At 43.2% G+C, this 24,413-nt stretch overlaps 1 protein-coding gene across 2 annotated transcripts in view; it reads left to right on the top strand.

Annotated features, from left to right (window-relative positions):
* Positions 1 to 12,474: 12,474 nt before the first annotated feature.
* Positions 12,475 to 24,413, top strand: part of lrfn5 (leucine rich repeat and fibronectin type III domain containing 5) — a 92,229-nt gene continuing 80,290 nt past the window's right edge. For both annotated transcript variants that reach the window (XM_023353058.1, XM_023353057.1), the window contains exon 1: positions 12,475 to 13,258. The gene's annotated coding sequence lies outside the window, so the exon portion shown is untranslated. The remainder of the gene's footprint in view (positions 13,259 to 24,413) is intronic.

The following is a 24,413-nucleotide window of genomic DNA, read 5'->3' as shown; positions in this document are numbered from 1 at the left end:
CCCAGGTGTCGGTCTTTGCCTGAACGCCTTCATACACGGAGCGACTTTCCAATAAGTTCACCCGCTGCAAAACGCAAAGTCAGGTGGCGCCATTAATCTCAGTAAAGTCCTTCTCATTGATTTACTTCAGACTGTGGAGCAGAGGTAAGCAAATAATTCAGAGTCCAAACAACAACTGGAATAAACTGGAGTGGAGCTTTAATTATGGAATAAATACAGTCTGTGTTTTCATTTGCAGGTAAAGAAATATTAGAGAGCTCAAATAAAATCTACTGAAGTAGGATGGAGTCAGAGCAGCAGGACCAGCCTCTTACCTGGGCTGAGGAGAACCAGAACCGGTCCAAAGTTCAGAACACTGGTCAGATGAAAGTAACATTTTCATTTCATAAGGAAATAAAAATCAAGAGAGGAGAAACTCTCCTTTCTTGAAGTTTCTTCTGACTGCAGCAAATAAAAATTTGCATAAATGTTGGTGAAACAAACTGTGATGTTTTGGACCGGAGGGTCTGATTGGTTCTGCACCGTAACCCGGAGCAGAACCGAGTACAGACAACAGAATCTGATCAAAGAAATCTGACTCAGGAGATTCTGTAGGACAGAAACTGAAAACTTTCATACCCATGACTTTACATTGGAAATAATCTTCAGAATATCATTTTGATACACATTGAAAATGTTTCCATATGAATTCAGTGTAAATATTTCTCCACAATCCTTTAATTCAGGCGTCAGCTGAAATATTCAGGAATGTTTCTCTCTGTTTGATTTGCCACAAAAAGGGAGATTTGTGTGTCAACATTTCTTTTCCTCTTTTGTTCTAATAAAGAAAGTTATTTTTATTGATCGTAAGAAAAGCTGCCAGTGTGACAAGTCAAGAATAAAGTGACTATAGAGCTGATTGTGGAAAATATCCCTTTGGTTGGTTCGTCTCAGGCCGGCGCTCTGAGAGGAAACGTTACGTTTGTAAGATGTGGTTCAGAGATGGATAAGATGACAAGTAAAAGGAGAAACTGGGTGGGAGAAAATGCTCTTAAAAGCATTTTATTGACACATATAGAATGTGTTGCTGCAGACGTTACTGCAGCAGCTGCTGCTGAACTGAAACCATTTGAGGTGGAGAAGGAAGTGACTGAGAGAGGAAGCAGGAGCAGTTTGGTCTGACAGGATCTGGGATCAGGAAGAGAGACCAGCGATCTGCAGGATGCAGTTTAAAATGAACTGAAAGAAGAAACAACCAAGTTGAAGAGAAAGGGTTAGTCTTCCTACAGCCAAACCTGACTGAGTTTGCTGATCTTAACTTTCTTCTTCCACAAGCAAAATAAAGAAAAATAAATATCTGAAATTGCAGAAGTTAATTAATAAATGAGGCTGTTTTCACATCTGACAAAAACTCCATCATCTGCTCCACCTCCAGCTGCTGTGGTTCTGACCCAAACCAACCTGTTCCCCTCCTGGCCTGTGGGGGCGCTGCACCAAGAACCACTGAAGGAAACCACACAAAAACCTCTGAAGACACTGAGAGGAACTTCCTTCTTCAGTGACGGGAGGATTTCTGTTTCCATCCAAACCAACCTGGAGAAATAATGACACTATAAACCTGAAAGCTGCTTCTCCCACCACAGGACTTTGACTAGGCCATTAAAAAGCCAACTTTCTTTTTGAGGCATTCAGAGGTGGACCTGCTGGTATGTTTTAGATCATTATTCTGCTTCACAACCAAAATGTGTTTCTACATAACAGCATAAATAATCATAATCATAATCCAGTAGAGCATCCATTTTCCTCTGCACTGATTGGCTGAAACAAAGAAAACATTATCTTTTGTGAAACATTTAGATGGTTCCACTGTGTGTATTAATTCATATTAAAGTATATTTACTATTTCAACTATTGAAACAGGCGGTCATCAGATTTTTTGGAGCAGATCTAAGATGAGTTTCTGCTGCAGTAACCAAAGAGATTCTGACTTCAGGTCAGTTACTGGATCACTGTGAGGTAAGAAGGTTTGAGAGCTGATTAAATCCTAACAGCCTATAATGTTGGATGCAATGCAGTGTAATAATGATGATTATAAATACTGCAGCTTCTCATTTTTCATCTTTATTAATAATGATTCTAAAAGGGATTTTTGTGCCTTTGAACATGAATCTGTAACTGAACAGAGAATGATAACCAGCTTTGATTAAGGCCAAGCAGATTAAATATAAAAACAGGAATTGTGTTTTTATGTTTAGTGAAATAAAACCCATGGATGTGAGAAGGCAGTTCAGAAGCAGGTTTGATCTTTTGGTTCAGTGTGTCTTGGCTCTGTTACAACAGAACAATCCTCAGCTGACTCACTGCATGCTGTTCTCCGTCTCCCACACACTGCCTCCACTCTGCAACTCCAACTTTCTTCTTCTCTGAAGTGCAGCGGAGACGCAGCAAGCCTGTGCCAAGATTGCACTGGAGTCTTATTATCATGTTTTCATGATGCCATCATGTTTGTATTTGGAGCTTAATGCAAATCCTGCACAGCTGAACAGAGTGTAGAGAAAGTGAATGAGTAAGGAGCAGATTTCTTTTTTTATCTGTTCAAACCTGGAATGCAGCAGCAGCAGCAGGTTATGGATGTCACTGAACTTTACTCTGACGGAACAGGCTGCGTGTTTCACCGTAATGTCACTTCCAGGTGTAAACTGATAAAGTCACAACGATGTTCCATCAAAGTTTTCTTAGAAAGGTTCTTCAGATTCTATCAAAGTAAACAACAAATCCTGAGCGTGTGCTTTTATTGATCAGGTTATTGGCCTCTGTTGAGGCAGTAAAGCTGAAGCCAAGCTGCTGCCAGGCCATAAATAAAAGTTATGAGGAGCCGTTTTACAGCTGCTGGGCGTCCAGGGCAGTTTGGAGTCCAGGGCAGTTTGGAGGCCAGGGCAGTTTGGAGTCCAGGGCAGTTTGGAGTCCAGGACTGTGGACTGGATGTCCGTGTCCCACCAGCATCAATCAGAACTACTGAGTTTCACAGCTCACACAAACCCTGCAGCGGCTTTAAAAGTCGATATCTTATTCTGCTCCAAACATCCCCAAACACCGTGGCTTCTCCTGAAAATATGAATATGCAACCAACAGGAAATGTCACTTTTTAAAACAAAATAAACCTTCAAGCAAACTTCACTCAGACAGAAAACAGTCAGTTGCTCTGTTTGTTTGTTTGTTTGTTTGTTTGTTTGTTTGTCTGTTTGTTTTTGTTTGAGGCACAAAATAAAAAAAAAACCTTTCTGTTGTTGACCATGTGAAAATGCAAAACAAAACTTCACATATTTTCTTTCTGCATTGTTTTTCTACAGAAATATGACAAAGAAAAGCAGCTGGAGCCTCAGATTACAGACAATCTGAGTCAACGAGAAAATCACTGACAGGTTCAACTTTAACTGAGGTAGATCACTACACACACTGATAAAACATTTATTTCTCTTTATGCTTTATGCCTTACAGCTACTGGAAACCTTTATTTCACTTTCTCAGAAAATGACAAATATTCGTGACAAATAAAGGCTTTTATTATAGAAATGTTCAGTTATGGCATTATGAAGGCATAAAGAAGACCAGTCACTGCAAACCTCCCTGAAACTTTAGCAGCTCCTTCAGGTCTCTGCTAAAGAAACGAGCTGCTCTGTATGGAGGACAGATCCTGACAAAATTGGCAATAAATATAAAAATAAATAGCTTAATAATGTGTTTAATATTGCATCCAGCTGGTGGGCCGGAATATGTTATTACCAATAACAGATTAAACGAGTCAACCTTGACTTCAGCAGAGTGTTTCCTCTAGTAGCAGTTATGGCAAAAAACTGGAGAGTCGTCATCAAACAACAACTTAACCTGTTAGCTTTGGAGTTAGTTTATGAATGACTCTCTTTGTCAGAGTTTGAGCCCATGCCAAGTGGACTGCAGCCCAGGGCATTCTGGGTAAATACAACCAAACTAGACATGCTAGCCTAGCACTAGCAGGAGAAATCCTCCATCCTCTAAAATCTGACGCCTCCATCTTGTTTCCATCTGGTGAAGAAGGAAGTTGCTCTCAGCGTCTTCAGAGGTTTTTGTGTCGTTTCCTTCAATGGTTCTTGGTGCAGCGCCCCCACAGGCCAGGAGGGGAACAGGTTGGTTTGACTCAGAACTACAGCAGCTGGAGGTGGAGCAGATGATGGAGTTCTGGTTCCAGTAGAACTGGGTCGACCGGACCATCAGGAGGAAAACAACCAAAAACACAATTCAAGGTTTATAAAAGTCGGTACCTTGTAGGTCCCTGAAAACCAGTAGCTCCTCTGATCCCATCTGTGTTGCAAATGAAGACAGTAAGCAGTCTGCTGCAGCAGCTGAACCTCTCCAGCCTGCTCATCTGATCTCTGCTCCTGCCATGAAAGGACTTCGGAGCGCCTTGGGGAGCACAGCACATTATGAAAAGTCATGACTCAGAGGAGTGACTCTTGGCCCAAGGCGGCGGTGGAGACGGAGCCAAACTCATTAAAGGTTCTGTGAGTAGGAGCTGAGTTGACCCTCACCCTAAACTGTCCAAGCAGAAACAGAAAGGATTTTATTTCTTGGTGTAAAACCGGTGATGTTCTGTCACAGTAAATCCAACCTGGTGCATGTGCTCACACTTTCATCCTGACCATAAATTACAGGATAGAGGAAGTGTTGGCTTCAGAAGGATGAGCTAACGATTGTTATTCAGATTAGGGTCTTGATCCTTAGTGTCAAAGGAAATGAGAAATTTATACAACAATGAAGCCAAAGACAGTCACATCATTATAAGAATTTATCTTCTTTAGTGCATCTAATTTCACTTCATCTTGAACAGAGGTGCATTTTGGTCCTGAGTTCAGATGATGTTAGCTTGTAGCTGCGTTGTGTTGGTGCAGAGTGTGTGTGTGGGCGTGGATGTGCGTGTGTGTGTGTGTGTGTGTGTGTGTGTGTGTGTGTGTGTGTGTGTTTCTCAGCCTTATTATTCCAGAACAAAGCAGAGTGTGTCAGAGCTGTCAAAACTTTAGCTGCTAATGAACTTCACGCTGCATCTCTAAATGCTTCATGCTCTGAAGATGACTCAACTGCACAAAAGGCCAACTTCTGTTTAAGTGCTTCAGCTGTGAATCTTTTCTTCTTCTTCTCACAGCTTTCCAGTCTGATGAAGACTTTCCTGTTCTTGTTCATCTTTCCTCTCTGTTGGCCCAGATGTTGGTTCAAATGTAGATTTTCTGAGCTTTCTATAGTCAGATGCTTCAGCTGAATTCATAAATTCATTTCAACAATGTCTGACACAAAACCACAGTGTTGACCAGCGGTGGGCACCGCTAACTAAAAACATTAGCTACGCTAACCTTAAAGCCATAACTAAATATTAGTTTAATGCTAGTGCGCTAAAATTAATAGGTATCAACACAATAGGCATCATGTTGATAGAAAACCTGAAAACTGTTAAAGAAAATTAGGTGGTGATTATTTTCCATGTTTTTAAAATGCAAATAAAACATCTAAAATAACCTGCAAAGTGAATGTTTGCTGCCCAACCACCTTTATCAATAGTAAACATATTTAATGTTCAGCTTTAGTTTAAATTGATTTCATAAGATCCAATTATGGCCCAAACACAGCATGTTTTCCTGCTTTGGATTGTTATTTATTCATACATTTAGATTTTTAAAACCATAATAAAAAAATAAAAATAAAAACAGAAAAACTGCTCATTGTTGAGGTTATTGTAACCTTATCATTGTTTTTAATTTGTATTTTTCTGAATAATCATTCAGACTCTTTGATGTAACCAGACCACATGCAGCCATCTTGTTCTCTAAATATTTGATTTCCTGTTTTCTTGTTGAACGTGATGAAACCATGTTGTGATTCCAGAAAATGACATTCTAATATGATATTTGCTTCGTAATGAACCACATAAACGCAGCTGTTGGACTGCAGGCGTGATCCGAAGAGAGGAGAAATGACTGCCTGCAAAACAAGTAAACTAATCCAAGTTGCTTCTGATTTCCACAGCTAACAGATCACAAACGCTAACAGACTGGAAGCTATTGACTGCCTTCATTTATCCTGCCGAGGTGTGAAACATTTCCACAGTAACAGCTGGTGATTCGTGTTTTTACTGTGGAGATGATGCCTCCTGCTTTTCAATGTTCAAATATCTGGCAGCTGTTAGTTTTTGGTGTGAAGAGAAATTTTATTTAATAAATATCATTTGCATTGTGGGACCATCTTTAAAAAGAAAACTTCAGAGTCATGACAACATCATGTAGTAACACAACTGGAAATCAAGATCTGAATGTTGAAACACGGAGCCGTTTCCTTCCCTAAAAGAGAATAAATCTGTAAGTGATGCAGAGAAACTCTTCTTTTCCGACTGTAAGTCGATGCTGACTGTGTTCCTTCCTGGACTCTCATTTGTGTGTGAAAGGATTTCAGCCGATATGACCTGTGATTTTCTGCAATGGGCATAACAGTTAATCAATAGAGAGAGCCGTAGTGGCAGAGTGGGGACGTTTCATCGGCTCATGGTGGTTCTGACACCCCCACTGGGATTTATTCCACTATTAGCTTTAGTGGACAGAGGCTGGTGGAAAGACTTCAATGGTTGGAGATTTTCTGACTTCAGTAAAAGCAAAACTTGTCTGATGGTTCTAAGTGGGAAGATAAAAAGTATTAGCTTTCAAAAAATACAAAACCTGACAGTTACAGTTGGCAGAGCAATATTTTAATTATGTTCAAATAATCTCTAACAAGACCCACTTTTAAACAGCTGGTGAAGATAAGAATATGAGTAAACCGTTTGGACCAGCGGCGCTGGAACGCCCTCCGCTGTGATCGCTGATCCTGCTCCCACTGAGCCGATTTCATCTCACCATCCAATTATTTCAGACTTACCACCGGTTCCAACATGCTCCCCAGATGATCAGACAATCAATGCAATGATCAGAACCGCTGCAAGCCTCCACTTTTGGTAGCTTACAGGCTCAAGAGTTTCAGTCATTGAGCTTGTTAAGAACATCAATAAAAACTCCAGAAAGTCTGACCAAGAACCATTCTGCTGCCGAAGACAACGTTCACATTTATTACAGGCATGTGAGAGAATATTTCTAAGATTTACTTTGTAGTTTAGAATATTTAATGTTCACAATGGTAAATTTTTTATGCAATGGGTAAGTGAGCTGTCTAAATGGAGAAATCTGGGACGGTCAAAGTTTCAACAAAGAACTGCATAAAATCTGACCGTGTACATCTTACCCACACAGGGAGGAAACACCAAAACCATGTCACTGGGAGAGTCGGCACCAACAGAGGAACCAACACAGGAACCAACACAGGAACCAACAGAGGAACCAACAGAGGAACCAACACAGGAACCAACACAGGAATCAACAGAGGAACCAACAGAGGAACCAACACAGGAACCAACACAGGAACCAACAGAGGAACCAACAGAGGAACCAACACAGGAACCAACACAGGAACCAACAGAGGAACCAACAGAAGAACCAACACAGGAACCAACACAGGAACCAACACAGGAACCAACAGAGGAACCAACACAGGAACCAACACAGGAACCAACAGAGGAACCAACACAGGAACCAACAGAGGAACCAACACAGGAACCAACACAGGAACCAACACAGGAACCAACAGAGGAACCAACACAGGAACCAACACAGGAACCAACAGAGGAACCAACACAGGAACCAACAGAGGAACCAACACAAGAACCAACACAGGAACGAACAGAGGAACCAACACAGGAACCAACACAGGAACCAACAGAGGAACCAACACAGGAACCAACACAGGAACCAACAGAGGAACCAACACAGGAACCAACACAGGAACCAACAGAGGCACCAACAGAAGAACCAACACAGGAACCAACAGAGGAACCAACAGAGGAACCAACATAGGAACCAACAGAGGAACCAACAGAGGAACCAACAGAGAAACCAACATAGGAACCAACAGAGGCACCAACAGAGGAACCAACAGAGGAACCAACATAGGAACCAACAGAGGAACCAACAGAGAAACCAACAGAGGCACCAACAGAGGAACCAACAGAGGAACCAACATAGGAACCAACAGAGGAACCAACATAGGCACCAACACAGGAACCAACAGAGGAACCAACAGAGGAACCAACATAGGCACCAACATAGGAACCAACAGAGGAACCAACATAGGAACCAACAGAGGAACCAACATAGGCACCAACACAGGAACCAACAGAGGAACCAACATAGGAACCAACAGAGGAACCAACATAGGCACCAACACAGGAACCAACAGAGGAACCAACATAGGAACCAACAGAGGAACCAACAGAGAAACCAACAGAGGCACCAACAGAGGAACCAACAGAGGAACCAACATAGGAACCAACAGAGGAACCAACATAGGCACCAACACAGGAACCAACAGAGGAACCAACAGAGGAACCAACATAGGCACCAACACAGGAACCAACAGAGGAACCAACAGAGGAACCAACAGAGGAACCAACAGAGGAACCAACAGAGGAACCAACATAGGAACCAACAGAGGAACCAACATAGGAACCAACAGAGGAACCAACATAGGAACCAACATAGGAACCAACAGAGGAACCAACAGAGGAACCAACAGAGGAACGATGATATCAAACACACACATATCCAAGTCGTACCTGTAGACAAACCTTTTCATATTTCTGTATGTTTACTTCTCCTGTCTTTATTTCTGATTAATTCTATAAGCAACAATGTGAAAATCAGCTATAATTTTAACTGCATATTATTTCTGACATATTTTACATCATCACATCTTTGTAACTCCAGACCCAGATCTGTTTCCAACAAAACGTCTCATCCTTTGTTTTAAGCTGAAATGTCGTCCATGTGAAGAGAGAAAGGAACAAGGATGAAGAGCCGACAGGAGCAACAGCAGCAGTTTTTACAGGTTTGTAAGATCCAGCTTTTATTTTGGTAGTCCAACAGTAAATGTGCATATTACCCAAATATTTATTTTGTAAACTAAATATTTAGTTTGAAACTGTGACATTTATAAATGACTGAATGACCTGGTGTAAATAGAAGTTTGAAACATGAACGCCCATTTATTTCTTTTATGACAGAATAAACCAAATTATTGGTAATTTTTGACTGTAACTTTACAAATGGCTTCCTGTAGAACTCACTGTTATGTTGCCATCAGGATCTTTCTGGTCCCATTAAACTTCAGGTTGTCACTGAAGGTTTGCTGTTTTTTCCAGACGTCCCAGTAAAGCAGCATCTCGTCACTCTTCAGGTCTTCTTCTGATATCGGCTCTCCTTACAGGTTAGCTCCTCTGTTCACATTTAACGTGCCAATGTGGATTTTCAGTTCATTTAATTTACCTGTCATTTCAAAAATGTCCCCACATTTTGCCAAGTGGCACATGCTAATTTGTACCCGACTTGGCAGGCAGAGTGAGAAGGCAGTTGGCTGCAGCTGAGGTAAACACTACGAGGTTTAATGAAATGTTTTCATCAAATCTCAAGAAGACAAAGTCTGAATGAGTTGGCGCTTTGGTCTCTGATCTGACAGAATACCGCATGCAGTCGTATTATACTAACACTAATAGTATGTTAGTATAATAGCATACTATTATACTAACACTGCTGATGTGCAGAGTATAGGGAGGGAGGGAAGATCATGAAAACATCCTGATCTTCACACTGAAGAAGATTTCTGCAGTGTGAAGGTAACATGTCCTCAGAAACAGCAGGATCTCGCCTCCAGTTTGGTCCTGTCCAGTTCCCAGTTCCAGTGTTTTACAGGTAATCCAAACCTTCACTCACATCAGCAGTCAGATTCAGGTTCAGATAGAGAGACTGACTGAGAGGTTTGCAGTAGATAACCTGATGTCTGAGTCTAAAGGACAGAAGGTCAGCAAACAGCACAGACTGAGCTGTTGTGTAACTGAGGTCAGGAAAATGGATTCTGTCAAATTCCCAGAGCAGGAACGTCATCTCCAACATGACGCGTACACAGAAAAGACTCGACTAAAGACTCGGCTCACTTCGAGTCCTCAGCAGAGACCCTGATGCCTTCTGCTGCCATTCGACTTCTGGAAGTCTGAGAGCATCTCGAGTCGCTGCGTTCGAGTTCATTCACTCTGCTGCCCATAAGAAAACTCTCCAGAGATGAGGAGAAAATCACTTGCTCTCTCTGAAGACGTTTCTTCTCCACATCATATAATGCAGCAGGTTTAACGTTCAGTCAGCTGGTCTCCAGCTCCAGCATCAGGACTCTGGATGAACCTCAGCTGGAAACGGACCAGCTTCTGTTTGTGGTTCCACTTCAACCAGTTCAGCTCACAGAGACAAACTGCAACATGAGACTTAAAGCAAAACATCCTCCAGTGCTGTGAAGAAGAGTTCACCTTAGTGATTTCTTCTGTTTTCTGATCATCACTCAATGCTCAGGTCAAATAAAGTTTAACATTATTATCATTAGATTTTTCAACATGTTGGATGTTTCAGATCAGAGCAGATCCTGTGTGTGTGTGTCGGTGTGTGTGTGTGTGTGTCGGTGTGTGTGTGTCGGTGTGTGTGTCGGTGTGTGTGTCGGTGTGTGTGTGTGTCGGTGTGTGTGTGTCGGTGTGTGTGTGTCGGTGTGTGTGTGTCGGTGTGTGTGTGTCGGTGTGTGTGTTGGTGTGTGTGTGTGTCGGTGTGTGTGTGTGTGTCGGTGTGTGTGTGTCGGTGTGTGTGTGTCGGTGTGTGTGTGTGTGTCGGTGTGTGTGTGTCGGTGTGTGTGTCGGTGTGTGTGTGTGTCGGTGTGTGTGTCGGTGTGTGTGTGTCGGTGTGTGTGTGTGTCGGTGTGTGTGTGTCGGTGTGTGTGTGTCGGTGTGTGTGTGTCGGTGTGTGTGTCGGTGTGTGTGTGTGTCGGTGTGTGTGTGTCGGTGTGTGTGTGTCGGTGTGTGTGTGTCGGTGTGTGTGTGTGTCGGTGTGTGTGTGTCGGTGTGTGTGTGTCGGTGTGTGTGTGTCGGTGTGTGTGTGTCGGTGTGTTTCTCTTATCATGCCAATAATTCATCGATTTATAACTGATCACAGGAACGTTAATGTTGGTTCAAAGCATCAACTGTAGGAAACATTTACCATTACATTTACCCTCTTCAAGGTTCAGTTCATCTCAACATTCAAACCTCTTTGGATCCTTTGGATCCCAAACGGTTTTATTTGCTCCAGGGAACCGAACAGAACCTCCATCTGGGCTCCAAATGGCTGAACTCCCTCCAGCGTTCAGCTCCACAGAGGCTGGAGGTAACATCCACCCACTGGGTTCAGGTGTTCAGGAGAAGAGAAGCACTGGATGCCCGATGTGCAGAAGGACAGAATTTCTCCTCTGACATCTGAAGAAACGATTCCAACAGACAAAAACTGAATTTGGCTCCAGATCGTTCAGGAAGGTTCTGCAAGCCAGAAACTCGTTTTCTACAAGAACAACTTCCAACCAGGAGGTCAGGTGGTGTCAAGATCTGCAACAAATCCGAAGGCAGACAGGAAATGAGACGGGTGCCTTTCAAAATAAAAGCTTTGTGCTGTGTTCACAGGAAATCGTTCGATCTGCTGTGTGGTGCGGGATCTGGACGGGTTGTTGGTGCTGCTTCTGTCACAGCAGGAGATTCTGAAGCCATGTGAACTCAGTGAACATAAGGGTCCAAGTGTGCAGAAATGGGAGAACTGGGGCAGAACCGGTTACATCATGAGGACGACATTCAAGATGGCGGACCGGTCACTGTTATGGCCTTTGTGAAAATAACAATAAATCTATAATAACTGATCAATTTTAGGAAAGAAGGAGATCTGGCTGTTCAGAAGAGTTTCGTTATGACTGGCTGAATCCAGAACAAACTGAGAATATTCACACATTCACAGTGGAGTGAAAAAATGATTTCAATACAACTGTTTTTTGTTTGGTGACAAAACGTCACATGCAGCAATGAATTGTGGGTAATAGACTTCACCAAAGTGGAGGCTTAGCCAAAGTGTGGACAAGGGTGCAAAGGGGGCGGAGCTAAAGACTACTCAGCAGAACGGGGTCAGAACCTGGTGGACTGGACCGACCGGAGCAGGAAGTTGGTTTTAATATGAAGGCCTGAAGTGGAGAGCAGCAGGAACAACATTATTATTAACATTATTTATGAATATGTAATATAGTGCTTATATATATAAAACTCCCTGCTTTGCTTTTAAAGCTGACAAAATGTCAGAAGATCAAAACTGTAATATATTAATAGAAATATAAAGTTGATTCATATTTATAAAAATCTTTTGATTTATTTACTGAGTTCATATTGAACTATTAAGATAAAAACTGAAATGAGTGAAATCGACAATTTGAGGGCTTTTAGTTTGAAATCTGCAGCAGGAAGTAGTTCGCTGTAGTTGGCTGCAGCTTCACTCCGGTCAGACCCGCGGAGCGGTGAGGATTACCGTGCGGGAGAAGCGCCCTGCAAGGACCGAGGACCGGACCGGACCGGACCGGACCGGACCGCTGAGGACAGGAGGACAGGAGGACAGGAGGACAGGAGGACAGCTTCACTGGGACGTCATCTGGGTTCCATCTGGTTTTCTATTCTACTGGAAGTGGAGGAAAGGCGCAGAGAAGCAGAGGTGCTGACAGGATCAGAGGAGGAGAGAAGATCCAGATCCGCGTCTCTGAACAGATTCACCTGAATCCAAAAAGAATAAAAACAGGAGAATCACTCATGGATCATAACCCTGACTTATTAATAAGCAGCTAATTCTGTCCGGTCCAGTGGAATAATGTGATTTATCACCATTGACCTGGAATCATGTCTTCTGGTGGAAATCTTCCACTTTCACCTGGACGAGGCTGAGTGAGGAAGAAGTGAGAAGAAGAACGTTGGAGGAAAAGAAGAAATTAAAAAAGAGACAGAAACAGAAGAGGGACGAGCGGTGGGTTCAGGTTCGGAGAATCACTTCACTTCTGGTGCCGGATGGTATTTCTCTCTCTGCGGTGATGGAGGGATGAAGCCGGGAGAGAAAAGGACGGGGAAGAGCGAGAAAGAGAGAGGAGGCAGAAGCGGAGAAGGATGTAGGTGCTGGACGCGCCCTGTGGAGGAACCGTGAACCCGAGCGGAATTTACTACCTGAAGGATTTTATTTCTCTGGAGCCTCTGGAGTTACAGCAGGATGGGATTAGGAGGAATAACTGAGAGCTGAGAGAGGAAGGAAGAGAGGTAGACTATCTATCTATCTATCTATCTATCTATCTATCTATCTATCTATCTATCTATCTATCTATCTATCTATCTATCTATCTATCTATCTATCTATCTATCTATCTATCCATCTATCCATCTATCCATCTATTTATCTATCTATAGTGTCCAAGTCTCCAAATTTCATTGATTCTCCATTGGGTTTGGATGCAGAGGCGGGGGGGTGAGGGGGGGGTTCAGCAGGATATATATATATATATATATATATATATATATATATATATATATATATATATATATATATATATATATATATATATATATATATATATATATCTTAGCAAGGTCAGGACTGTCTGGTGCTTCCGGCTCCTCGCGCTCAGCTCAATGTGAGCTTCATTGTGCGCGTGCATGTGCGCGCGTCGTGGTTGGGATGCGCTGCGGTTTGTCAAAGTGCACACCCGCAATATCTACACCCCCCTCCTCCCCCCTCCGCGGCGCCTCTGTTTGCACCTGCAGGCTGCGGCTGTTGGCGGGACAGAAAGCCGCAAACCTTTCTGGCTGCGCAAAGGTTTGCGCAGCCAGAAAGGTTTGCTGGTTGCGCAAACCAGCACAGAGACCAGCACAGACGACTGTGCTGGTGTTGTCGACGTCATGTAGCTCTTGTAGATGAATAGTGTGTGTGTGTGTGTGTGTGTGTGTGTGTGCGTGCGTGCGTGTGTGTGTGTGTGTGTGTGTGTGTGTGTGTGTGTGTGTGTGTGTGTGTGTGTGTGTGTGTGTGTGTGTGTGTGTGTGTGTGTGTGTGTGTGTGTGTGTGTGTGAGACGGCTTGGTCCACATTCAGCTGGGCTCGCAGGCAGATATTCCTGCATCATTAGATGATGAAACGCAGTAAAACCAAAGAAGCACTAAATGGTTCCTGTCTTTGGTTTTTCATCCTCATATTTTTCAGAATTTGCTCAGCAGAAACTTGGTTGCTGTAAGTCTCCCTGTTGGAGCAGAAACGTTATGATGATGCGTTCAGGGCTCATGGGGTGGAAAGCTGCAGCTCCTCCCTGCTGCCTCTGATTGTCTGTTTGAAGATCCATCAGTTCATGTTTGTCTAATTCTACACATTTTCCCTTCAGCTCAGAGACAGAAGTTGTTTCTTTATTTTGGTTGGAAAAAGCTCAGATATTTTATTCTGTTCTTTTTTTCCTTAGAAGGCCTCAAAGCCATAGAACCAGAACCATCTATAATAGATCTGCACTGCTAGTGGAAGAGTTTGTATTGTAGATTTGCTTTAGCAGGGTTTACTGTGGAAACTTGAACTGTGGGAACTGGCCATGGTGAGGAAATGATTCCACAGAGGATTTATTTCATTGTTTCATTTTAATGTGCAGATCATCAATAAAAACAGAATCATTTGATCCAACCTCTGAAAAGTCTTGAACTGGAACATCTGCAGACATCTGGAAAGTCTTTTCCTGTTTGTCCATCACTGCTGTGCTGGAATTTCACCGTTTTCACCGGAACGGTAGTTTGCACTGATTGATCAAGGCAATAAATTTGTGCACATGAGTCCCTGATGCTGGTGCTAATGGCCTGTGAATATGGTGGCATTATGCAAATACATCCTGTGCTCTAGAAAAGGCTAAATGAGAAGCCGGTGATGTTAGTTGTGTTCATCGTCTCATATTTAAGGCTGCCAGGCGGCGTTGCTGTGTCATTAGGTTAGAACCATAGGCTGCCCCCCCCCCACTATGGAACAGATTTACACTTCCAGGCTGCACAAGAAAGTTTTGGACATTTTAAATGACTCTTCACACCCTGGCCATGGTCTCTTCCAGCTGCTGCCATCAGGCAAGAGATACAGAGCAATAAAAACCAGGACAAATCGCCTAAAAAACAGTTTTTACCCGATGGCAACCATGGCACTAAATTCAAAGGCATAAGAACTTCTGCTCTTGACACCACTTTGTTAAAAATGTCAATTCTGTTGCGACACCTCCAGGCGCTGCAACCATCTTCTGATGTCTATTTATTCTCATTTTGTACTATTTATTTCTTTATCTTTGTATATTATGCATATGCATAACCTGCATTTTAACTCGAGTCGAGCAAATCTCAATCTGTTGATGACAATGACAATAAATCTTATCTTATCTTAGGAATGAATGTGAGTCAGTTCCAGCTTCAGACCTCAGGGTGTTGGAGCTAACAGGCTCTAGCAGCAGGTCTTCATGCTCACTTCAGATTTCTTCACTGAAATAGTTTGGTTTTTTTCTTTGTGGTCGTTCAGGCTATGAATTAAATGCAACTGCAATCAATCTTTTGTATGAACGGTTTACGGTTCCAAAGTGACCTGCAGAAGAAGAATGTAGCCGCAGCGCAGAAAAGATGGCCGCCGCACCGATCTTTTTACAGATGTAAATATGGCCGCCGGCGTCTCTGAATGGAATTTAAAGTTGGTCAGAGTGACCACACGGTCAGCAGACGGTCAGCAGACGAAGGACGCTGATAAAAAGCTAAGAGCTAGCAACAACGGCCTTTAGTGGAGCACTGACTGCAGCTTTCGACCCGGTTCTGACCTGGTTCTGTTCGGATGTGGAGTCGGACCAGGTGTGGTGGGGTTGGGATGTGATGCGTTCACTGACTCAGACTGATTTCATCACTTCATTATTATCACTTTCACTGTTTAGGTCCAGATTCACCGACCGGGTTCTTCTGCTGCTGAATTATGACGCATGTTTCACGTTGATGAGTAAAAGTTGGATAAATGTGATGCGACTGTTCAGACTGCAGACGTTTTGGAAACTACCAGATATGATTCAGTTCCACATATGGATGCGACTCAGACCGGGTTTGGGCCGTTCAGATTGTGGTGAAAACGTTGGACTCAGGTTGAAGCTTCTCCTGCTGATTTGATGTTGGACAATCAAACAGAAATCAAACTAAATTTTCATTTTGTTTCCATCACATTTCAAAATCTGGCCTGAGCTTTTGGTTTCTTTTTAACAGTGAACATCAGTGTATTTTTGGAAGATTTCAGATAGAGCCAGACAAAGTAGCTCATAAGCTCACAACCAAAACAAACACACTAGCCTAGCTTAGCAGGAGAAATCCAACAACCGCTAAAACCTGACGCCTCCATCTTGTTTCCATCTGGTGAAGAAGGAAGTTGCTCTCAGCGTCTTCAGAGGTTTTTGTGTTGTTTCCTTCAGTGGTTCTTGGTGCAGCGCCCCCACAGGCCAGGAGGGGTTGGTTTGGGTCAGAACCACAGCAGCTGGAGGTGGAGCAGCTGGTGAAGCTCTGGTCCAAGTAGAACCGGGTCGACTCGACCATCAGTAGGGAAACAGGCTGAAAGGCAACATGCTGAGTAGGAGGGGCTCAGGTCACATGATGCAACACACAGTGGATGTGACTGAATGTGTAGAGAGCAAAGATTAACGCAGGAGTCTGTCTAAGGACCGAAACTACCAGGCACCAAACAGACACTTTCACATGAACTCCCAAATAAAACACATTAAATTTACCTCTCCAGGTTTTCACCCGTCTGACAGCGAACCACAGTGTCCTGCAGAGGACATGCTGGACAGAGGAGACGGCAGATGATGGGAGAGTTTTCCTCTGGCTGCAGGAAGCCGTCCTCATGCAGCTGACTGAAATCAGATGCATGAGTGTGAAGGTGTGGGTCAGTGTGGAGAGCAGCAGCGTTTCCTCAGGACGCCGCCATGACAGCAGAGCTGCTAAAATCCACACAGCTTTTCTTCTCAACACAACACAAATAGAAATGAACAGATTTCTCACATTTTTAAGAATTTCAACAGGAATAAAAATGTCAGGACAGTTTTTACACTCCTCCCTATGAAAAATCAGATTTTGGGGAAAAACCTGACATGTATGGGAGTTATCCACAAAAGTTATTTTTATTGTTTCCTGCTTGTTAGTTATGTTGGAAATATGGTAAAATGTTTTTCTACGATGTCAGTTTGAGTCACTTCTCCTGATTCACAAGAGAAACTTTATAACTTTATAACTTCTAACTTAAAATGTAACAATCTGACAGCACTGACACTGAAATACTATTACAATGACATAAAGTCACCATACTGTCAGAGAAAGGCTGCAGCAGTAATATCATCTTTGTATCCATTTTTATAATTAGAGCCAGTAGAGAAGAATTAACATAGAAACAGAATTTGTTTAATTTGTTTCTTAGAAATGCAAACTAAAGTTTTTAAAAATAAATGCTCTAAAATCATGCAGAAGGTCTTACTGTCTCCTCTGGTCCATTAATCTGATTTTGGTTCTTAGAAAATCACCTGAGCTGCTCTGCTATTAAAAGATAAACATAAAACAATTATTTTAATCAAATGAAAGAACATTATGAAAAGTGATCTGGCATATGAAATGCTAAAATGGAATATTACAATACTAGAAACATATGGAGATTATTGCTACATTTTCATCAGTTATTATTTTAAATAAAAGCCACAGATTATGATGTTTTCCTTTTTATGACTTATTAATTAATCCACTTAAAGTTTAAAAGTCATATTATCGGAAACACACAGCTACACAATCAAGTCTTAAAAATAAATAAGATTCAGTGACAGATGAATGTTGTTATTATTCTGGGTGTTGGCTGTTGCCATGCCAACACCCTGAACTAGTGTACCCACATTGTGTTGGTGCCATCAAGTTACTCTAAATAAGTAGCTTACTGTGGCTAAGGCAGGATTAGTCGCTGGCTGACTGAACTAGTTGGGATCATGACTGAATCTGTAATTAAAGCCAACAGATTTCCTTCTGTTGCTGCAGAATCGTCTCAGAAACGCCATGCAGGTTCACTTTAATTGGAGCTGAAAGCTTTCCTCCCTCTCTACTCACAACCCTGCTTGGGGGAGGATGCTCTGACGGTGTGTGTGTGTGTGTGTGTGTGTGTGTGTGTGTGTGTGTGTGTGCACGGCGCTGCGCGGCCAGGGGGGGTGACATGACAGATGTAAAACATGTTGGGTGATAATGAGCTGTGCTCTGCAGATAAGATATGTGTGAATGTGACACAATGCAGACAGACATTTGGCTTCGTGCCGACAACAACTTCTGTCTGTTGCTGTTTCTAATCCTGGTTCTTGATGCTCCGGTCTGGTTCTGGTACCGGGTCCAACTGGACTTGACTTGCAGGTTGTCACCTGATGGCTGCAGCTTCACCTGCAGGACGGTTTGATGGTTGTTGATGTTCTGTTGGAGTGTTTCTGTCGGGCTGCTGGGAAGGTTCTCCACTCCTCCGTGTTTTTGTGGATGAACGTTCTCACTGAGGTTCTCTGGAGTCCCAAAGCTTAGCGATGACTCTACAGCTTCCAGGCTGAAGTTCTTGAATCTCTTCCTGTGGAAACTCGCTGTGCTGCTTTTTGAACTTTTTTTTGCCTACTTCATGTTGTCAGACAGGTCCTAGTTCTAAATGCTGAAACGTCTTTCTCAGCAGGGGATTCTGTTTAGACAAAGGTCAAAGGTTTTGTTGTATTTAGGAAGTTAACAGAGTATGACTTCATTGTTCTGTTGAGATCGAGACTGAATGTAACATTCTGGATGAATCCATGCATGTGGCTCAGGACTCCCTGGTGGCTACCGTCCTCCTGCAGAGAGAAGCTGACAGATCTGCTGAGTTTGTGTAAGTGCAGCAGCAACGTGAAGCATCCTGACATCATGTTTCCATGTTTCCTGCTGCGGGATGCATGGTAGGCGTGTCAGCTTCGAGTCCTGAAACACCGAAACGTCCCAGAAATGTGTCACATTTCTTCAGTCCAGTCCAGAGATCAGAACCAGAGACTCAGATCGTTTTGATTTATAACACATCAGCAGATTGTTCTGAAAAAACTCACCTGAAACTGAAACATTTCTGATAAACAGAAACTAGCAAGAGGAAGAACAAACAACACAAATATTTGTTGTTGGATAAAAGAGACCCTGAAGTTTTTGCCTGAAATCTTTGTACCTGGAGAGAAACCAGACCCGGATTCAAACCCACAACCTGCTTCCTTCAGGGCAGCAGAACCTCCAGCTGCTCCTCCAGCAGTCCCAAAAATAACACAGCTTTTTGCTTTTTGAATAAACAAAACGTTCTCCTTCACCTCTTCTCAGCCGGCCGAGCTTTGACTAGACCAACATTAGAGCTGGTCTCACTGATCACAATCAGTTAATGGAGGATTTGACTAGGACCAGCTGGCTGACACTTCCAGTCCTCATGACTGTTGGGATCAAATCCATGAACCCGTCCACTCTGACTGGTTCTTTTTACTGCTCTGATCGATTCTTCCCTAAGAGAGATTTATATTAATAACTATCATTTACTTCTCAGGTTACAGTAGATATAATTCAAATTCAAAGGTACTTTTAACAAACATAACATATATACAGTTACTTACTGAGAGTAAAGGAGGAATCTTAAAAGTTATTGATTCAGAGAGGAAACTTTTTCTGAAGATGACTGCCAGCAGCAATCATCCTCTTCCTCATGTTGAGGTTTAGAATCAGCAGCGTCTTTGCTGAGGTCACTTTAATAACTGAGCTCATATGCTGAAGCCGTTACCATGGCGAACAAGCCTTTTTCCTGCTGGGACGGAGCAGCTGTCACAAAATAAGACTTTAAACTTTTATGTGTTTTCTATTTCCATGTATATTTAGAGAAACCTCTGAAACCTCAGAGCTTAATCTGGGCTTTAGTTTGGCTTTATAACTGTGGTCAGGGTCACACTACACTCTGAATACTGATGGGCTGAAATATGCAGCCAATAAAAAGTCTCCTAATTCCCTTTGGATGCTTTGGTTTCTGCCAGATGATCTGGATGTGAAACAGAACCTGTCAGCCGGCCGTTCAGCTTGATGATCGTTTCCTGACCATCGGCTGCTTTCTGAGGCTGAAACATGCAGCAGGCATGAGGCTGGCTGGACGCTGCAGATGCTGCAGACGCTGCAGATGCTGCAGACGCTGCAGACGCTTCAGACGCTGCAGATGCTGCAGACGCTTCAGACGCTGCAGACACTCAGACGCTTCAGACGCTGCAGATGCTGCAGACGCTGCAGACGCTTCAGACGCTGCAGACACTCAGACGCTTCAGACGCTTCAGACGCTGCAGACACTCAGACGCTTCAGACACTCAGACGCTTCAGACGCTGCAGACGCTGCAGACGCTCAGACGCTTCAGACGCTTCAGACGCTGCAGGCGCTGCAGACGCTTCAGACGCTGCAGACGCCCAGACGCTTCAGACACTCAGACGCTTCAGACGCTGCAGGCGCTGCAGACGCTTCAGACGCTGCAGGCGCTGCAGACGCTTCAGACGCTGCAGACGCTGCAGACACGCAGACGCTTCAGACGCTGCAGACACTCAGACGCTTCAGACGCTGCAGACACTCAGACGCTTCAGACGCTCAGACGCTTCAGACGCTGCAGACGCTCAGACGCTTCAGACGCTCAGACGCTTCAGACGCTCAGACGCTGCAGACGCTCAGACGCTTCAGACGCTCAGACGCTGCAGACGCTCAGACGCTTCAGACGCTTCAGACGCTCAGACGCTTCAGACGCTCAGACGCTTCAGACGCTGCAGACGCTCAGACGCTTCAGACGCTCAGACGCTTCAGACGCTCAGACGCTGCAGGCGCTTCAGACGCTGCAGACGCCCAGACGCTGCAGGCGCTGCAGACGCTGCAGACGCTGCAGGCGCTCAGACAGCCGAGGCCATCACAGCTGGAACTCACTGATAATTCAGATATCAGAAATAAAAGCAATCCTGGTTCCCTCAGTCTGAAGTTGTTACTTTTATTTGAATGCAGATCATAACTGGTGACTGAGTGAAGGAGATAATTAACATGGCAGGATTTTAGCTGTGATGTTAGCAGAGCAGCGTTGGGTTGCAGGAGCAGGAAGAAGGAGCACAGTGTTGGTTTTTTGTGCTTTGGGGCAGCGACTCTGAGTGGATTAAATGTTGCATTTAATTATGCAGCCTGGGATCAGGAAGCCACAGATCAAACTAGGCCCATGCCAACAATAGCTGCATTTAGCCTAGCTGGTTAGCGCATCCCATCTGTTCACACTCAGATTAGCAGCTTGCAGCAGAACACCTACATGCTGGGGACGTTCACACACTTTCTGCTAAATTCCTTCACACTGATCACAAACATTTCATTTGGCTTTTTGAAGGTTAACAGAAGTTTTAGAGGATTGAAGCTTTTTATTCCTCATTCCTTTAGTCTCAGTTATGATCCTCATGTTTATCATAACGCCTTGAAAACGTTTTTACATTTTGTAAATTACAAACACAAAATCTGAAGATATTTTTATGGAACATATCAACCCAACAAGAACTGGAGATTTCAGGATTTGCCACACGTTCTGAGCTGGATTTAGGCCGGGACTTTGACTAGGCCGTTCTACCCCATGGATCTTCTTTGATCTAAAACTATATCATATCAGACTGGTTCACTGATGGGAGTTGACCTTTGACCCCAGTCTCCTGCAGCCTCTAACTGGTTTTCCTCGGGGGTCGTCCTGATTTAGCTCCGCCCATTTTCAGAAACATCCGCGCAGTATGATGCTGACACCACCGTGTTTCACAGCTGGACTGTTAAAGTTATAAATGATCACAGAGCTTGAGATGACAACTGGAAAAGTAAATCCTGAGTTTAGTTTCAGAGGTTAACGGAGTTCTGGTGGGTTTTATTGGATTTTTATTCATTTATGTATTTATCTTAAATAATCTTTTGTGTCTTTATTATTTTTGTGACCAGTTCAGTAAAGTTCTGGTCTCATCTGAACAGAGCAGCAGAACTTTTTATAACCTGTAAATGAGATTTTATGTCTTTCTTTTAACACTGAGCTGATCTGAGTTGTGTTTGTGTTTAAGCTTCTCCTCATGCCCCTCCCTCACCTGTTGCTGACTTCCTTCATGATGCTTTTTGTTCTTTAATTTTCTCTCTGGCTTTTGAAAGACACTATGAATGTTTTAAACATTTAAATCATTTAATACTTTGATTTGCTTTCCTCCATCTGCTCTGTAAACAGTAAAGACTTTCAAATATCTGCTGCCTCTTCGCCAGTTTTATAGCAAACACTATAAATAGCAGCCAGTTAATTGCAGCTATTGGCTGAATATTCCTGTATTCTTTTGCTAATTTTATTTTTTTAAGCCTTTCCATTTGACATTAACCTGAACTCTGCAAGCTGCTAGCCTGCAGCAAATGTCTTTCTGCATATGGCAGAGGAACTGATATGGACTCTTAGAAGATGCAACGCAAAACATTTGATCTTTTTCAGTTAACAGTCCAGTTACTGTGGCGGTTTTATTGATGAAAGTTAGTTTTTCATAAATGTTACCCAGAATATTTCCCAGCCAGTCCTGCTGTACTCGGTTGATGAGCTAATGTACCAGTGGTGTGTTAAACCCTGGGGATGTGCTTGGTGCTGATAATAAGCTGTCATTTTGTCAGTCAGGATGTTTCCGTGTTTCTGCCTCCCACTGAGGCACAAACTGTGATTACAATGCAGCGACAATCAAATACAATTGGCAGCAAACACTGAGCAGAGATGTTTTTCAGTCTTCTGTCTCAGCTTCATGTTTTTGTCCTTAAAGGAAACAATGGTAGAAAATTACACACAGAGAACATAGATCTGTCTTTATAGATGTGTTGAACGATTTGCCTGATGTGTATTTTGTGGTTTTTGTGCTTCAACAGCTTTAAGAGGTAAATTATTCTGACGTCAGCAGGAAAGCTTCAGTTTGACCAACATCAAGAAAATCAAAATTAATCAAGATTTGTACAGCAGCTTGTTACCGTAACAACCACACTTTTAACTCTGATAACATCAATGTTACTCATCATGACTGTTAATCTACTAAATCTGGCCTCATCAGCAGAGAGTTAAGAAGAGATGAGTTTCTCTGCTGGATCTCCACATGTAGCAGGAAGTCGGTTGGTTAGCGGGTTGCCACGTTGCTGCCTGCAGGACCCGACAGCAAAAATATGACTCAGCCGTTTACCAGCCCCTCACCATGACTCAGCACATCCAGGACCATGTGTTTGTCACAGCTGGACACACATATGGACATCCAGACAGATTCAACACGGCACAGTTCAGTAGGATAAAAGGTCAGCAGCGGCACAACGAACTGAAGCTAAAAACACTCAGAGGATCTTTGTTGGTTCATGTTGTAGCTTAGCAGCAGCGTCTTAACGCAACTCCTCAGAGATGCTGGTTCAACGTCTACGAGGCCAGTGGTGGCCTGAAGGTACGACGGTACGGTGGCCCGGCGGCGGCGGCCCGACGGCGGCGGCCCGACGGTACGACGGCCCAGCGGCGGCGGAGGCCCGTCATCAATAGAATCTTCAAAAACAGACGTAATAAATTATTGCTTCATTTCATAAGGCGCAGTAAGTCACCTCAATGATAATAATTCTCAATAATCCTTCATGTAGAAAAGATTAATTCAAATAAAGTTCAATTCCATTTTTATCAATCTTTAAAGTATTTTTGAAGGTTTGACTCATTTAAAGAAATTTTCTAGGTAAAAATTAGAACATAATTCTGATCTATAAAATCTGAATTTCTTTGAGTCTTTCTTTGAACGCGCTTGCTGTATTTATCCATCCATCCATCCATTTTCTGTTCACCCTTGTCCCTAATGGGGTCGGGAGGAGCTGCTGCCTCTCCAGCTACGTTCCAGGCGAGAGGCGGGGTCACCTGGACAGGTCGCCAGTCTGTCGCAGGGCAACACAGAGACATACAGGACAAACAACCATGCACACACACACTCACACCTAGGGAGAATTTAGAGAGACCAATTGACCTGACATGTTTTTTTGGACTGTGGGAGGAAGCCGGAGTACCCGGAGAGAACCCACGCATGCACAGGGAGAACATGCAAACTCCATGCAGAAAGACCCCGCCCGGGAATCGAACCCAGGACCTTCTTGCTGCAAGGCAACAGTGCTACCAACTGCTCCACTGTGCATTTAACAAAGGTTAATAAAGTAATTAAAAGCAGATTTGGGTGCAAAACAGTCAACTTTTGGTTGATGTGGAGCTTAGAAGTGAATAAAAAGAATATCAGGTTATTAAATACAATATTTTCTCAAGAAATTTTATTTTCTGATCATTTTGCCTTAATTAAAAACAGAAAGATGGTAAATTTGTAGC

This window comes from Xiphophorus maculatus, chromosome 19 (genome assembly GCF_002775205.1).
Source record: "Xiphophorus maculatus strain JP 163 A chromosome 19, X_maculatus-5.0-male, whole genome shotgun sequence".
Lineage (NCBI taxonomy): Eukaryota > Metazoa > Chordata > Actinopteri > Cyprinodontiformes > Poeciliidae > Xiphophorus > Xiphophorus maculatus.
Note: the sequence above shows the minus strand (reverse complement) of the source record. Positions and strands in the feature narration are given on the sequence as shown.